Here is an 18,507-nt window from a genome sequence, read left to right on the forward strand (position 1 = left end):
CTATATCGAAGCTCGACGCACAATTAAAAAAAATAGTTTCAGTGGAAAATCATTTTCACTATTAGAAAAGTTTTACCTTCCGAAAAATCTACTATAATTTCGTCTTCTTTCTTTCTACTATAATGGTGGATTATTAACGTAAAGCTGTTCAAATATTGGGTGTTTACTTCTTATTGGGCTTTTCATATTGGTTACAACCACGCCCAACTATTAAATTCGACAGTTTTGATATTTCTGTACATAAAATAACAGATTCCCATTCAATTTTAATTATATATTCAGTATAAAGAGTCGCTAATCAAGGAACGTTCAAAATTATATTTTGACATTAGTATATGTATAGTTTGATTTGAAGAAATGTGCTACCAAATCCCATTAAACAATTTTAGAATCTTATGATGATGCTACTCCATCATATAGCGGATAGCATTGTCGGTTTTGGTTACAATGACTTATAAGTGGTTGTTACAAAAAACGACCTAGATAACCAAATCGAATGAAACTTTTTTGTTTTAAAATAATGAATTTCAAAATGTATTAAACTAAACTAAGTTCAAACCGTCAAAAAACTTCCAGACACCTTAGGGCCTTAGGATGAATCAACTATTTCCAGAGATGTAAGATGCAATAGGAAAAAGCCAAATGGAAGGAAAATTGATAAAATTGTCAAATCTCATGGGATGGCTGAAAATGGCATTTCAACCGTTTCAACAACGCGATTTCATGGCTTGACAGGCTAAAAAGGAAAGTTTCCTGTGGCGCGTTATGAATGGCGATGTAGAGACAATCTACTACAATAACATCAAGGGCAAAACTGTCATAGTTTAGTTCAGACCATAGATTAGGACCTATGATTATTCATGACTATAAAATATGCATATCGTGGAAAGTGTAAAAAAGCGAAAAGAAAACCAGAATACATAAAAGCCCTAATAAGTTATATATAGTTATTTTTAGGACTCCAAATTCGCTTATTTAACAACATAAAAGTTTCACAATTATAGAAATTTATAACATCATCTTAAAATTTTTCCTTTGTATAAAACTTGTTAAGAAATAATTACAATATAAACACTATTAATTAAATTTGTATCTGACTGAAATAAAATTTTAATGATGCGACTATACGACTCATAAAAACAGTTGGAAATGGCACCGTGTATATGTGGTATAATTGCTATCGTAACTGTATCAGTTGGTAGGTAAACATAACGATTTTGTTCCAATTAATCAGTACTAAAAATAACTAATATCTTTACCAAATTCCCGATGAACTTCAATTAAAATTGCGGTAATATAAACTTAATAAGATGATAGAATAAAACAATTTTCATATTTAATTATTTACTAATTGTGACCGCTGGGGCATAATATAATTAAGAAACAATAAAAAATAAACGTATATATATATATATATATATATATATATATATAATTCAGTAAAAAAGTTTATTTTTAACGCTTAATAACTTTGTTCAAAAAGCTTATAGACTTTTAGTTATGTTTATAGCATTTAAGTAAGTAAGAAAATTTAATTAAACCTATTTAATATAGTATAGACTCTTGACACTAAACTAAAATGTATAACATTAATCATGATATAAATATTTGGGTCAAAATTAACTCATTATTTTCAATTGAAAATCTCTCTAGATAGAAGTTAAATTAATTTAAAATATTAACTTAACAATATTATTATAACAACTAAATTAATGTTATAAGATAAATGAATTAAAATTAGTATGTATTTTTTTCGCATACCATATTTTATCAGACATTAGAACAGAAGCATTAACTATGTCTAGTTAAATACTCGAGAGTACACAATTTCAAGATTACGATTTCTGGCAATACAACCTTTAAGACAGTAACTAGTAGAACATCAACAATCAGTTTTTTTTCAAGTTTGTTTCACTATTACGGGTAAGATTTGAATATACCGTTATGATTTGGAATGTAGGTATAAATAATCTATATGGATTATTACTTCGAACTTTTGGGAAAATGTTAAAAATCCATATTTACACAGAAAACATCAATTTTATGCTCATTAATAATAAATGAAGTACAAATTGTTTCAATCAGCTTATTCCTCAGATTTAGCTTCCTTGGGCTTTTGAATTTTTTTTTCGTGTAAGACTATTTTCATTAAGAGATTAAGTTAAGAATAGAATTATAATAATTAAATTAATACTAAGGATACATGAAATGGTATGTACACTTTTCGTAACAATTCAAACACATAGCATATTTTAACAGACATTGAAACAACAGACGCATTAACTATGTCTGGTTGTTTAATAAGTACACAAATTTCAAGATTACGATCGTTAACAATACAACTTTTAAAACAATAGCTAGTAGAACATACACTAAAGTCCCAAATGTTTCAATATTAAGCTCGTTCCCCGGATTTACTTCCCTTGGGACTATAAATTGTTGTCCATAATTAGAGTGATATTGCTACTATTGATAGTGATGTTGTGCTATTGCTATTACAGTGATTACTGTTTGCTGGATGTGTAATCTCGATTTCGTAACAGAACTAAATTAACTAGCTTCTTTAGTTAACGTGGCTAACGGATAAGATTTAGTATCAATAGGTGATCTAATATTCAGAATAAAAAAGGGGCGGCAGGAAGATACAGGCCGAAATCAGAATAAAACCAAACGCAAAAAAAGGGTTGACTGCAGGTAGATAACTATTAGTGTAAGAAGAGTAGCAAGAAAGTCAAATAAAATTGTTTTTCCTACGTATCGTCTCATCTCCGACATCAGAAACAGCACTGGCTACAAATTGAGATGAACATAAATCTAATCGTGTTTTCACAGAGTTTCTTTATTTTCTAGATACAAATACAATTGCGGAAAATAGATGAATATCATCTTCAAGGAGTAGAAACTGTAGCAAGAGAACTATATTGGACGAATTGGTCTGTTAAGCACAGTCATATGACTTAAGTGACAAAATATCTCATATTAATTAATTTAACAATAATTTAATAATTAATAATAAGTTTGGAATAACTGTGTTATTTTTATAAATAATATTAATTATTTATATATTAATTAAAATTTACGTATTTGAAAACAATTTTAGATATTATATGTGCTTCTATAGAAAACACACATACTGACTACTCCAGTAATGAATTTATTTAATGAATATATGTCTAAATTAATTTAAATATTTTTTGCAATGTGTATGTTTCATTAAATTTATTTCAGATATAATTACGCTTGTGTCACATTTATCATAACATTAATTAATTACTGAATATTCTCTAATGAATGTTATATCATCTTTGAAATGTTAAATGTGTATAGTCCGAAGTACTATAAATGATTAAAAAAGATAATGAGAGAATAATATTTTAATTTACCTGAGTGAAATCGATCAATCAAATATCCGAGTATCACCAAATTATCAATTAAGAAAAAAACAGCAACAGCAAACAACCAGCAGGGAACGAAATCGACACAGTTGAGCTCGGTACCCGCACACTAGAACCAAAAAAAGAGTACTGCCGTCGATAGGACTTCCTTCTTCCGTACGCGTTTTGCGTTTTAACAGATGCTAAGTGATACCATAGGCGCGTCGGGCCGCACTGATAAACTTTTAAGTCTGACGGTCCGCTTTCAGGGTACCACCTCCCACTATTTATACATTTTTAACATTGTAGGTACAATTCTCGAAAAATTTTACACTTTGCTCGGTGGCGTTTAACTTGTTCGAAACACTCTGACTAAAAATTGATTTTTTACCTCTGGTAGTGTCATTATTGCAAGCGGGTTGTTGATTCGTTTGGACACTTTGTCTTGCTGATTGATGTAAACTAATTTCGCTGAATATTCATTCGACCTTTATTGTTGTTTTGTCGACCTGTGATATTTTTTATTTTCCCAAAATAATTATCGGTATGTAATTAATAAAATTTTAGTTATCGATACTGACATCCCTCAGTCAGTTATTATATTAATTAAGAATTTTTATACAATTAATAACAACACAAAATTTTTCGTTAATTTTATATATAATACTTACGCTTTATAGCATTTCAAACGACATTTTAACTGAATGGATTGGACGTTGCGTAGCAATTTAAACATTGCCTATAAGAGGTCAATTGAAAAGTCGGCCACCTGACACATAAATGGCGTTACTAGAATTAAATTCATATGTTTTTCAGTTAGCTCTAACCCTCAAAAGATGCGTGTATAAATTTGACAGCTGTCGAATCATCAGTTTGTGAATTATAGCATTTTAAGTGAAACAATTTTTGTTATTGTGAAAAAATGGATAAAAAGGAATTCCGCGTGTTGATAAAATATTTCTTTTCGAAGGTAAAAAATACAGTTTGAAGCAAAAAGTTGGCTTGATGCCGAGTTTCCGAAAACTGCCCCAGGAAAATCAACCATCCAGGAGTGGTATGCTAAGTTTAGGAATGGTGAAAGGAGCACCGAAGATGGTGAACGCAGTAGACACCAAAAAGAGGTTGTTATCGACAAAAACATTCAAAAAATCCACAAAATGATTTTGAATGACCGTAAATTGAAACTGAATGAAATAGCAGACACGCTAAAGATACCCAATGAATGTGTACATCAAATTATTCAGGAATATTTGGGTATGAGAAAGATCTGTACGAGTTCACTTTTGACCAAAAACAACGACGAGTTGATGATTCGGAGCAGTGTTTGAAGATGATTAAGCGTAATAAACTCGAGTTTTTGCGTCGATATGTCACAATGGATGAAGCATAGCTTCATCATTTCACTCCGAAGTCCAATCGATAGTCATCCGAGTGGACTGCCCACGACGAACCCGCTCCAAAGCATGGGAAAATGCAACAGTCGGCTGGCAAGGTTATGGCGTTTGTATTTTAGGATGCGTATGGAAAAATTTTCATTAACTGTCTTGAAAAGGGAAGGAACATCAAGAGTGACTACTACATAGCGTTATTGCACCGTTTGAAGGATTAAATCGCCGAAAAAGGCCGCATTTGAATAAAAATAAAATGGTGCTTCACCAAGACAATGCATAGTGTCACAAGTCACTGAAAACGATAACAAAAATCAATCCATCCACCGTATTCACCAGGTCTGGCCCCCAGCGACTATTTCCTGTTCTCACATCTCAAAGAAATGATCGCTGGGAAGAAATTCTCGTCGAATGAAGAGGTGATCGCTGGAACTAAGGCTTATTTTGAGACAAAGGACAAATCGTACTACAAAAATGGTATTGAAAAATCGGAGGGTCGCTGTAATCAGTGTATCACCCTTGAAGAGAATTATGTTGAATAAAAAGAGAAACTAATTTTGCCAAAAAAATGTGTTTTTCAATGGTAGTTCGGGAAATTTTCAGTTGACCTTTTATGTTTCTTGAACTAGGCGGAATTTATGAAGCTTCCTGGTTTAATATGTGAACGGAATCTTTTTCTTCTATATATTAATCGGCTTAGCGAAAATGTTGCTTCCCTTTTCAAGGAAAACACCTGGAGGTTTGATATTTGGCACGGTTAAAGTTTATATGGAGGAAGAATTTTACGCCTAAAATATTTGCATAATATGTGCTACGTGATATAAATAAATTTTAATAAAACTAAGTACGCTGAAATCAAGCAAGCAGGATAAGCTGTTAGATCATTTTCACCCTATTATGAGAGAAAAATTATTAACTTAATAAATTCTACTCAACCACAGAGCAATCACAAGTAAAAATGAATATCGCTCAAAAAAACAATAGCCCTTAAAAAAAATTGCGTGAAACTTCCTAAACTTTTTAAAACTTGAAAAACTGTTATTATCACCATTACATAATAAGGCTAAACTTAATGAAACAATTTATAAAGTTTTGTCTAAAGGTGGCGTCTGTTATATATTTTGTATTTTAGTTTAAAAAGCATATGACATACATATGGTGTCTAATTGTTAATTACAATTATCTAGTAATTTTTATTTCATATTGTTCTTAAAGCCAGGAACTAATATTTAAAAGCTAAACTTAATCAACATTTGATTAATGTACTCCCATTGGTGCGCTTCATACAAGTCTAAAACATAACATAGTTTCCTAGAAACAATGAAGATAATGCGGAAATGTTCTCTAAATACTTTTAAAAAATATATAATCCGTACCCCTCTGAAATAACCGCAGCAGAAGAAAATGACATAGTTGACTTTCTTAACATTCCATTTCAAATGGATAAAACAACCAATAATGAAAGAATCAATACTAAAAAGGCTCCTGGCTTTGATTTAGTTACTGGAAGAATCTTAAACGAGCTCTCAGAAAAGTGCATCAAGTTATTAACGTTTATATTTGATGCCCTCCTCTTACCGTCCTATAAGCCTGTTACCTGTGAACTCTGAACTATTCCAAAAATTATACAGTAAGAGACCCAAACTAATCGCAGAGGAGATAATTATTAATCCAGACCATCAATTTGGCTTCCGTAATAAGCAAGGAACAATACAACAAATGCATAGAATGGTCAACCAAATTAACAAAAACTTAAACGATAAAAAATATTGATCGTTGTATTTCTCGAGATTTCACAGGCCTTCGACAAAGTGTGGCACATTGAACAGCATATTAAATTGAAAAACCTTTTGCCCCATACACACTTTCAACTGATGAAATCATACCTCACAGACAGACATTCTATTGTCAAACAGAGTGAGGAATACACTGATCTACATACAATATCTTATTGTGTATAGCTGACTTGCCGATCTCAAGAAACACTACTGTTGCAACATGTGCTAACGATACAGCGCTCTTATTATCACGTCACAGCAGGATCTAATATAAGCCACAAGAAACCTCCAACTTCATCTAAACAAATTAGAATTGTGGTTGAAAACATGGCGTATCAAAGCAAATGAGACAAAATCTCTCCATGTGGTATAGTTTAGTGGACTGCCATTGGGGCCTTTTTATTTATTGCTAATTCACCTTGTGCCCTGGTTGCTCCCAACTGACAATTTCAAGAAGATTTTCTTGCTAATTACTGAAACACTTTACTTTACACTACTTAATTTATTTGCACTAAATGCAATTTGAGTGAACCAAGGCGAACATTCTTATGGATCTTTCGATTTAAACTTTTCGGACCTGACCTTACGAATCATCGCGAACTGTGAATTTAAAGGACTTAGTTAAAAGACTGAAGAAGTGAAACAGAATTAGAACCCCTCGGTTTGAACTATTTAAGGTGGCATATATGTCACGCCTACCCTCCATAATATACTGCATTTACCATCACTTTCTTTTCTGCTCAATTATAAAGATTTTTTCATATCCCAAATAAGCCAGAGGCTAGGAAGCGGTCACAAAACCTGATTAAATACAGACCGATATTATGCCATAAAGCTATAAAAATGCTGATATTTTAAAAGCAGTATTTTGGGAAATGACTTTTAGAATTTTAGAAACATAATTAACGATTTTACTCATTTATGTTTAGAAAATATTTAAAAATAATCCCCCTAATTATCTCGTTTCTGTTTGAAGTAGCTGACTATAGAGGCAATCTGTTTTTAACTGACTATTTATTGGCTTCGATATTTTCCGTTACTGTAATCACAAACATTAAGTAGCAATTTGAAATTTATTAAAATATACAAACCCCAAAACGTTGTATAACGTCTGATAATAATTATTAACAGTTAGAATAATTTTACAGATATTTAACACAGAGACTAATTCTATAGGCTGATTCACCTGCATGTTCGGACGAATCAGACAGCATTATATCTCTTTTCAACTAGAACACAATGAGTAGTAAAAATACTGTCCCAATTTAAAATGAATTAAGATATTGTTATAGGTAGCGTTGAGAACTATCGACTGAAAACTGTCGAAACAGTCGATAGTCGTAAAACATTTGAAACAGTCGATAGTCAAAAAACTAGTGGGAAAATGAAATGATATAAATGCTTTATTTATTATTGAACGGAAATATTTTTTAACAAAAGCCGAGAGAGTAATGGAAATATTACCTATTATTGCCATAAAAACAGTCAAGATATTTTACTGTCATCATCATTCCCAATTTTAATCTTTTTACCCTATTACATTAACAATCTTCAAAAATATCATACCAAAATGCTATAATCTTAAAATACTATATATTGTTATATACAAGCAAACTACCAAAAATTTTATAAAACTGCATATATTATAAAAACCTATGTAAGCATAAATTGGAAAAAACGCGAAGATGCGCTTGAAGAGAATTACATAGAACTTTTGTCGGTATAGAAAACAATTGTACCAACAAGCTTATCTTAATAGATCAATTAAAAAGTCTCCGGCCTGACATATAGATGGCGCTACTAAAATTAAATCCATATGTTTTTAGTTAGCCATAACATCAAAAGATTCGAGTATAAATTTGAGAGCTGTCGGATCATTAGTTTGTGGCTTATAGCATTTTGAATAAAGCAACTTTTGTTATTGTGAAAAAAACGTATGAAAAGGAATTTCGTGTGTTGAAAAAATATTGCTTTTTGAAGGGAAAAAATAATGTTGAAGCAAAAACCTGCCTTGATGCCGAGTGTTCGGCCACTGCCCCAGGAAAATCAACCATCAAGGATTGGTATGTTAAGTTTAGAGGTGGTGAAATGAGCACTGAAGACAGTGAACGCAGTGGACGCCCAAAAGAGGTTGTTATCGACGAAGCCATATAAAAAATCCACAAAATGATTTTGAACGACCGTAAATTGAAATTAAACGAAATAGCAGACACTCTAAAGATATCAACTGAACATCTACATCATATCATTCACAAATATTTGGGTGTGAGAAAGCTCTATGTAAAGTGGGTGCCGCGCGAGCTCACTTTTGACCAAAAACAACGACGCCGACAACGACTAGCTGATGATTCGGAGCAGTGTTTGAAGATGATCAAGTGTAATAAACCCGAGATTTCACTCCGAAGTCCAATCGACAGTCATCCGAGAGGAATGCACGCAATGAACCCGCTACAAAGCGTGGGAAAACGCAACAGTCGGCTGGGAAGGTTATGGCGTTTGTATTTTGGGATGCGCATTGAATAATTTTCATTAACTACCTTAAGAAAGGAAGGATCATCAACAGCGACTATTATATACCGTTATTGGACCGTTTGAAGAACGAAACCGCCGAAAAACGGTCGCATTTGCAGGGAAAGGAAGTACTGCTTTACCAAGATTTCACAGTATCAAAGATCCATGAATTGGGCTTCGAATTGCTTCCTCATGCACCGTATTCTCCAGTTCTGGACCCATTGGCTATTTTCTGTTCTCAGATCTCACAAGAATGCTCGCTAGGAAGGAATTTTCGTCGAATAAATAGGTGATCGCCGAAACTGAAGCCTATTTTGAAGCAAAAAGCAAATCGTACTACAAAAATGGTATCGAAATGTTGGAGGGCCGCTATAATCAGTGTCACCCTTGAAGGGAATTATGTTGAATAAAAAACTAATTTTGCCATAAAATATGTTTTTCTATGGTAGGCTGGGGACTTTTCAACTGATGTGTTAGCTAAGATTTTTCTGTTTAAGGATAATTTTAAAGCTATGTGTACATAATTCTCAATAATATGAGTATATTCTACTTTAATTTTGCTATTCGACATATCGATTTTGCATTCCTTGCATTATTTTAATTCAGAGTCATTACGGCCATGAGCTAAGTCTCATCCATAATTATGATATGACGACCAACTTTTTTAGAAATGCGCTTTTGTTCCATTGTTATCGAACACGACACTCATTGTATACAAAACTTCTCAAAACCCAAAATATAAAATATTTCTCAGTCATATTCCTAATCTACTAGTCATATTGTTGCAACAATTTCCCTATTTTTTATGCAATTTGACTTTTTATAACAATTTTTTTTCTACTCAGGTGAAAATTCATAAAATATATCTGTCAATACCATTGAGTGACTTAATAGTATATTTTCCAATAACTTTATCCATCAACTCCCCTAAAAGAAAATATATTTTCAGAATATAAGTATAAATTTATTTTGTTTACCAGCAGCATAGCCCACTAATTAAAAAATGATAATGATTGGGCTAGAAGCGATAAAGAGAAGGCTGTAGATTTTCTTAAACCACTTAAAAAACACTCATTGTATATAAAACTTCTAAAAACCCAAAATATAAAATATTTCTCAGTCCTATTCCTAATAAGATTTTCTCGATCAATCTAAGATCTACTAGTCATGTTGTTGCAACAATTTCCCTATTTTTTATGCAATTTGACTTTTTATAACAATTCTTTCTTTCTGCTCAGGTGAAAATTCATAAAATATATCTGTCAATAGCATTGAGTGTCTTAATAGTATATTTTCCAATAACTTTATCCATCAATTCCCCTAAAAAATATATATATTTTCAGAATATAAGTATACATTTATTTTGTTTATCAGCAATATAGCCCACTAATTAAAAAATGATAATGATTGGGCTAGAAGCGATAGAAGGCTGACATTTTCTTAAACCACTTAAAAATGTACTTAAGCTTTTCCTGCCTGACCTATAACAGCAATAAAACACCAGCTTCCTATAGTCACTACCTGACCTGTCACATGGAAAATGACTATCAGAGACCTTAGTATTTGAAAATAACCAAACGTAATAATGATTTTCAATCTAGAGAAAATACCGAAGATAGCATCTCCTAACTGCCAATAAGTTTACTACCAATAATCTCGAAAGTTTTTGAGAATTATACATAAAAGGACTCAATAAAATACCAGAAAAAAGGAAACATTATTCCAGAACATTAATTTGGGTTTCGCAATAAGCACAGGATTATAGAATAAGTACATAGACTTGTAAACAAAATAAATATGTCCTTAAATGCTAAAAAAAATTATTCGGCTGCATTCCTGGATGTATATAATGCTTTTGGTTTTGTTCGTTTTCTTTTTGGCACACTTCCGCATTTTCAATTACTAAAATATTATCTCACAGATAAACATTTCACTATAAAGTAAGACGATAAACTCACTGAATTATTGCAAATATATTTAGGACTTTCGCAAGGAAGGCCCGATACTGTATCTCCTATATACAGCCGATCTATCGACCCCAAAAACCACTACTGTAGCAAAATATGTAGGCGACACAGCCGTCTAAATATATCATGAAGACCCAGTAACAGTACCAAAGGGCCTCCAAACGCACCTTATAAAATCTACCCATGTAACATTCACTCTGCGTAGAAGAGCACGCCTATCAGCGAATATCATGCATGTATGTATCTAGAGCGAAGTCTGACCTGAAAAAAGTACATACTTGCTAAACGAAGACATCTTGGACTTCAACTAATCAAATATCTTATCGGGCATAAATCCAAGTTATCCTTAGATAACAAGGTATTGCTATACCAAACTAAACTTAATTAAAAAATTATCTTCTTCATATCATGTATATAATATGTATTATAATCATAACAAATCTGTATAGCCCACTGGTCAGATCGTTGAACTACTAAGAGTAAAAATTTAAAAGAAAATGTTTTACAAAACACAAATACAATTATGAAAACCTAATGGAGGTGATGGTTGTGTGTACACTGGTCTATTTATGGACCTAAATCCGTTGAATAAGTATTAATAAAAACAGTTGTATGATTTGCAGCAAGCAGAGTCACTGTTTGTAGAATAATTTACATTAGCTCATTTAACAACAAAAAATTAAATTGAATAGGAAATATTGATAATTTAATAACAAAAATGAAATATTACCTCCGAAAAAGTATCAGGCTATAAATATAAGCTGTGAGAAACATAATAATGCAATTATTAGAGATCGAAAATCCATTCAAATTAAAATATTTGGAAAAACCAAATATCACGATAATAATTTTCAAGAATTGTGTAGCGATAATGTTTCAACATCACCGCTATTAAAAATATATCCTTTAACAAAGTCATAGTAAGAATATTTATTAAAAATAACAATGAATTTGATAAATTGATTATATATTTGGTAATATTTTGCTCTAAAACTTTTTTATTGGGAATTGCCTTAGCTTTATCTTAATTATTTTATTCCACTCACAATAACATAGTACCTAAAACAAATCGTTACCATGTCTACTTATGAAAAATATATTCAAATTATCTACTAAACCATGGCTCATGTAGAAAAAAGTTATATTACAGATATTAATTTTTAAATAAAATAAACTAAACACTTATTTTGTCACACTTTGGTGATGTAAATGAATAAATTTTACCAACCAGATTTATGTTCAGTATGAAAATGAATCGACATGTTATTAACACCTAATATTGGTCTTAAACAAACAAATTCTTAAATACTAACATGTAAGAAAGACATTAAACGATTCGTAAATAGCAACATGCGTCACTGTAAGGAATATATTGGCTAAAGGTCGATTCGACCTGCCCGGAAGATATCTGTAGGATTTATGGAAAACAACATTAAAATATCATCATTGCCATCTAAAATTTAATATGCAATTTCGGTTAAGTTTAAACAATATATACCAGGTGTGCTAGTAGTTACTTTCCGGTTTTTGTAACAGTTTACACTAGCAACAAGTAGTGCAATGTTATGATTTGTAACACATAGTCTATTCAAAATAGTAGTGAAACAGTCTGTAAAATTCTTGAAAATAAGACTACAAATCGGCAAACGTTGTTTCAACGCTTTGTTTTAATAAATTTCAATTCTCCACGGTTTTTATTCAAAATATTTTTAGCGTGTTGCAGCTACACTGAATATTAGTACGAAAAATAGAAAACAATATAACCTTAAATTCACCAAAAAGAAACCGTCTTTATGGGTGATACATCAAGATCAGCTTAAGAGATGTATTAGAGATCAAGTATACTAAACGTACAAAAACAGTAAGTAGTTCTCCAGTCGAAACACTGTTGGGTAATATGTGATTTAAATGGTGTAAAGATGACCCATGAAGAGGTTTAATAGAACTTCTAGAAATTGTTTTTGATATAATACAATTTTTAAAAACATATAACAAAATCAAGGATGAGTTATTATTTCAATTTTTATATTACGATGAGACATGTATATTTCAGAATGGTGCATTAGGTCACTCATGGCTGTTTTGTGCTTGAGAACGTGCCTTTGCGGCGCGTATAACTTTTCTTCTTTCATCAAAGGAAATATGCACAATTTTCTGATTTACAGTGATTTACGATTAACGTGCTCCAACCATAAGAATATGCGAAACGTGGTTTCGACAACTGAAATATAGTGATTTCAAAGTTCAAGACACAGAACATACTGGTAAGCTGAAAACTTTTGAAGATGTGGATTTGCAGGAGTTTGATTGGACAAAGATTCACAAAAACTCTAAAATAATTGAGAGAAAAGTTGAACGTGAGACGAGTCGTAATTGGTGAATGATTATAAGCAAATTGGGAAGGAAAAAAGAATTATCTTAAAAATGGGGAAATGGGTGGCGCATGAACTGAATGATAGGCAATTAGAATAACTTCTGCTTCAAAAGTTTGAAAGGAATTCGTTTTTGCATCCAATATCAACGGGTGGTGAAAAATTGTTTTATTTTGAAAATTCCAAGTGAAAAAATTAAATAATCATCTTGAATTGCACGGTCAAATCGCTCTATGTCTGATGGAACCAGATTGGTGTCCTATCTTATAAATTGATGAAACCTAGATAAACAATTGATACCGATCGCTAAAGGCAACAAATGATCAATCTGAACCGTGAGTTACTTGAAAAATTTCCACATGCGCCATGATACAGCAAAACAAGTCGAAGAAATGTTGAAATCATTTGTATGGGAAGCTTTATTGCACCCGCTCTAATCTCCAGACTTGCTCCATCCGATATCTTCACATCGATTCGAAGAAGTTAAAAATGGTGTTATGATTGGTTTATCTCAAAGGAGTAACTGGTCTTTTGGAATGGCATCCATAAATTGCCTTTAAATTGAGTAGAATACATTTTAAAAATCCATTGTAAATAGCGTGTTTTATGTGTGCCTTCCGATATTTTTGTGTTCTAAACATGTCATCAAATGGGGCTTTGGGACTTTAATTGTAAGAAAAATGGGTCGATTGAGGTTTGAACCATATGGACGACACTTCCATATGGTAGCATCAATGACACTAATCTCTTATAGATATACATATACATATATTTATAAAAAACTAAAGAAATATTTCAAAAGCGACAAATCAGCTGGTGCACAAGCATATTACTATATATTATTCGCCATTTTCAATACATCCAAGGACGTACGGACAGATATATCCGCATTCTATTGCAATTGTCCCCAATGCACTTAAGAGAACATCGTCATCTTCATCATTGGTACAAAAAACATTTCAGGCCATATGAACATTTAAATCAGCTTCTCGTATTGTCACATGCTTCAAGACACCATATATGCTTTCAGGATCCTTTGACAGGACAGATAAAGTTAGAAACCTTCGGTAGTGTTGTTTGGTGGCAGATACATGACAACAAATGACACGTTATGGCTCATATCTATCTCTATCTCTATCTCGATCTAACAGTAACAACGCTTTTATTGGAACGTTATGTATCCTATTAGAAAACATTTTCCAATAAATTAAATACATCTCTATTTTAAAATCATAAATAGAACATTTGCGATTACAAAATTAATGTCATACCTGAGACACCAAACGTTTCTGAAACCACTTCAGTAACATACTGCTTGTCATCCAGGCGGTTTTTGAATAGTCATAATCAAGAGGGATGTTAACATTTTTCAAAGAGCGAAAATTTTTTAATTTGTCTATTATCATTGGCTTTATTTGTGTGGACTATTTTTCATCAATTATTTCTTGAGTGATTGTATTAATTTTGGTTGTGCTTACAGATAGAAATCTGATAGCATAACTTGTTTGAAATCGTTGTAGCCAGCCATTACTAGCTACGCAATTTTGAGTTTCTATTTGGTGTTTCGCCTCTAACTGGGATATATACTCATAAAGTGAAATTTCTATTTAAGGCAGCTCTACATTTTTTAAAGTTTGTCTATTTCTCAAGCTTCAAAATGTTTGGTAGGTTTAAAATGTGTTTATTAACTTATTATTTAAAATTGTTTTAACGCTTGTGCGACTTCCATTAATCCATTTAGGGTCCATTTAATCCTATGGCACAGATTATGTGTTTACATTAATGAAATAGATCTAGTATTGGCTGTTTACGTTATCGAGCGTCTGTTATATTAAAAAATAATTTCAAAATAATCTTGTATAATACAGCACTCGTTAACATGTAGATAAAGAGATTAAAATTTATGTTGGAACATTAAAATGAGATATTATACACCGCCCGCCAAAATATTCTGATAGTTATCCTTCAGGTTATGGTCTATTGCAGCTAATGGCAGACACTCTGGCAGATCAACAGTTTAATTCTTTTAAAGATACCCAAAAATTGGATCTATTCTTGGATAGCATCCAAAGAAGACACCTTTTACCATCACGGAATCCTCATGTTACCCGAAATATGGACTAATTTTCTGGATAATATATTTCAGCATAAAAAGTTTTTTGTATAATTAAATTTTTTGTATAATAAATTTAAATTTTTCTATAAATAACGAACAAGTTACAACAAAATCTTCAAAAGTTTTCCGCACACTCTATATAAACAGACATTTAAAATTTTAATTATAAATATATTTGGCTTATTTACAAGGTCAACTAAATTTACAATGTTTTGATAATTTTCATTAGGCTTTATGTCTAAATAAATGCTAGGCATTATAAATTAACCTATAATTTATTATAGAAAAAGATATAAATTATAACTCCGCGGTATTTATAGTTTCCAAAAAAGACGTCATTGAATGTCACATGTTAAATAAATTAATATATGTTGATTAGTATTTAAAATATTCTCTGTTTATGTATTGCGTAACATCGGATGTCTCAAAATTTACGGAAAATTTTAATTAAGTTGGAATCTACATAGCATAATGTTATAACTGAATAACACCTAAATACTACATAGGACAAATTCAGTGGCACAGAGGGTTCCGACAAAATGAATCATAATGTCCAATATCCGAATGTACTGAAATAATCATAACTAGAAGATATTTCTCACACATCAATACCTTTGAAGTCGTTGCTTTAACCTGTTGTAGGTAGTGTCCTACCATCATACAGTTTTTTCAGACTTAACATAATTCCCTTCAAGGGTGATACACTGATTATAGCGACGCTCCAACTTTTCGTTACTATTTTTGCAGTACGATTTGTCCCTTCCTTCAAAAAAAGGGCTCAGTTTTGGCGATCACCTCTTCATTCGACGAACATTTTTCCCCAGCGAGAATTCTTTTGAGATCTGAGAAAAGGAAATAGTCGCTGGGGGCCAGATCTAGAGAATATGGTGGACAATGGTGGAATATGGTATAATTCATGGATTTTTGCCATCAACTCGGTTTTATTACGCTTGATCATCTTCAAACACTGCTCCGAATCATCAACTCGTCACACTCAACACTTTGCGCAGCGCTTTCTCATATCCAAATATTCGTGAATGATATAATGTACACGTTCAGTTAATATCTTTAGAATGTCTGCTATTTTATTCAATTTCAATTTACGATCATTCAAAATCATTTTGTGGATTTTTAAAATATTTTTGTGGGTAACAACCTCTTTTGGTCGTCCACTGCGTTCACCGTCTTCGGTGCTTATTTAACCACGTCTAAACTTAACATATCAATCCTTGATGGTTGATTTTTCTGGGGCAGTTTTCTAAAACTCAGCATTCAGCCAAGTTTTTGTTTCAACTGTAATATTGCCCTTCAAAAAGAAATATTTTATCAACACGCGAAATTCCTTTTTATCCATTTTTTCACAATAACAAATGTGGCTTCACTCAAAATACTATAATTAACAAACTAATGGTCCGACAGCTGTCAAATTTATACACGCATCTTGAGGGTTAAGGCTGGGACTTTTTATTTGACCTGTTATAGGAAGCAGCCGCTATAGTTAACATGTTGAATCACTTCAAATAAAGGAAAACTTGAAATTGAAGTAAAGTATCATTTAGAACATCTTCTGGCTTTAATTATTTTACGCAAACTATTTACTTAAAATTTAACGTATCTGATGACGAAACATGTTCTGTTAATTTTTTTTCTTTAAACTTGCGACTTCAGATTTTATTCAAACCTAGATTTATTCCGTAATAAATCAGTATATTTTTATTGACTAATCACCGTAACCTACTGTTTTAAACTTCTAAAACGTCCAGAGTCGGTTGGGCTCACATGGATTTTTCCATTAATGTGGATTATGGCCAGAAATTGTGAAATTTAGGCCACATCGCGTGACTTTATTGGCACATTCGCACTCTTATCAAATCGTTTCCTGGCCATTTTCCATACCATCACCTAAATGGTAATTGTAAATATCGAAATGATAAGACCCAATGGTACTTCCGCTTCAAAATCACCAGAATAAATCGATACGTAGTGGATCCGTTTGGTTTTCGACTATCATACAAAAGTTGTCTACACCTCAAATGCATAGTCCACTATAAATAAGGCCATAAATTTATTAAGAAGTGATGCAAAATTCATGCGCAACTTTTGAGACACTCTTTATAAAAAATTTAAAGAACACGTAATTATATTTTAAGCTTTCTGTTTACTAGAATATGGTTTATGTTGTTTTTGTTATTAAATTTATTGTAAAAAGAAACCATTATTTGTTAATTACACTCTTAATAATATATAATAAAACAAATATAAATAACAAACCTTTTAAGTTAATGCAATTTTTTTAGAAGCAATCAAATAATTATACTCTTAGGACAATTCAAAGTATTATATGTTTTTTTGTGAATGTCTAAAGTCTAAGATAAATTGCTTGAATAAGCGGTAAAATAATGCTAACGTATTAATATTTTTAGTGCATATTCGTAAAAAATAATATCTCTGCAATTATCTAGTCCCATTAAAAATATTTTGGGACAGAAAATATTAGGACGCTTACAAGCAACATGTGGAGACCTCCTTTTATTGGGGTATAGAAATTAATACGGAATCAAACAAATCAAAAAGAAGTTTAATCAAGAGAAATTAAACTTACTCATTGCGAGAAAAATCAGACAGAATGAAAATTATTAGGGTAGTAAAGTAAATAGAATAAATATTATACATGGATTGAGCTAAGTTTTTGGGCGAAATGGGATTATTGAGTTGTTAAGGCGAGAAAACAAGGTTTTAAAATAAATAAAATTTATTTTCTCTCTTCTTCGCGTAAATTAATACATAAAAACGAGTTTGCTTATTTAAATGAATAATATTAAATTATATACATTTAAAGATGTTAAATCAATGCGTTATGAGGAAAAGAATTATTATTATTTTTTATTTTATGGTCCATCAGCCTCCTGGGCTTTTTAGGGCCGAGTCCAAATTCAATTACAATTAATAAGAATCATAATAAATATCAGTATATACAAACGATTATATTTAATAACAGACC

The 18,507-nt window shown here is 31.5% G+C and overlaps 1 protein-coding gene across 3 annotated transcripts in view; it reads right to left on the reverse strand.

The window, feature by feature from the left end:
* The window catches only part of LOC143199614 (very long chain fatty acid elongase AAEL008004), a 128,264-nt gene that overhangs the window by 45,617 nt on the left and 64,140 nt on the right, over positions 1-18,507 (reverse strand). Inside the window, exon 1 of one of the 3 annotated variants that reach the window (XM_076409538.1) lies at positions 3,384-3,665. The exons of 1 other annotated variant lie outside the window; for it this stretch is intronic. The gene's annotated coding sequence lies outside the window, so the exon portion shown is untranslated. Of the gene's footprint in view, positions 1-3,383; positions 3,666-18,507 lie in introns of those variants that run through there. One more of the 3 variants, XM_076409540.1, reaches the window with a different exon arrangement.

The sequence above is a fragment of the Rhynchophorus ferrugineus genome, unplaced genomic scaffold (genome assembly GCF_030347505.1).
Source record: "Rhynchophorus ferrugineus isolate W39M unplaced genomic scaffold, kcgeb_rfMv2 rfM7, whole genome shotgun sequence".
Lineage (NCBI taxonomy): Eukaryota > Metazoa > Arthropoda > Insecta > Coleoptera > Curculionidae > Rhynchophorus > Rhynchophorus ferrugineus.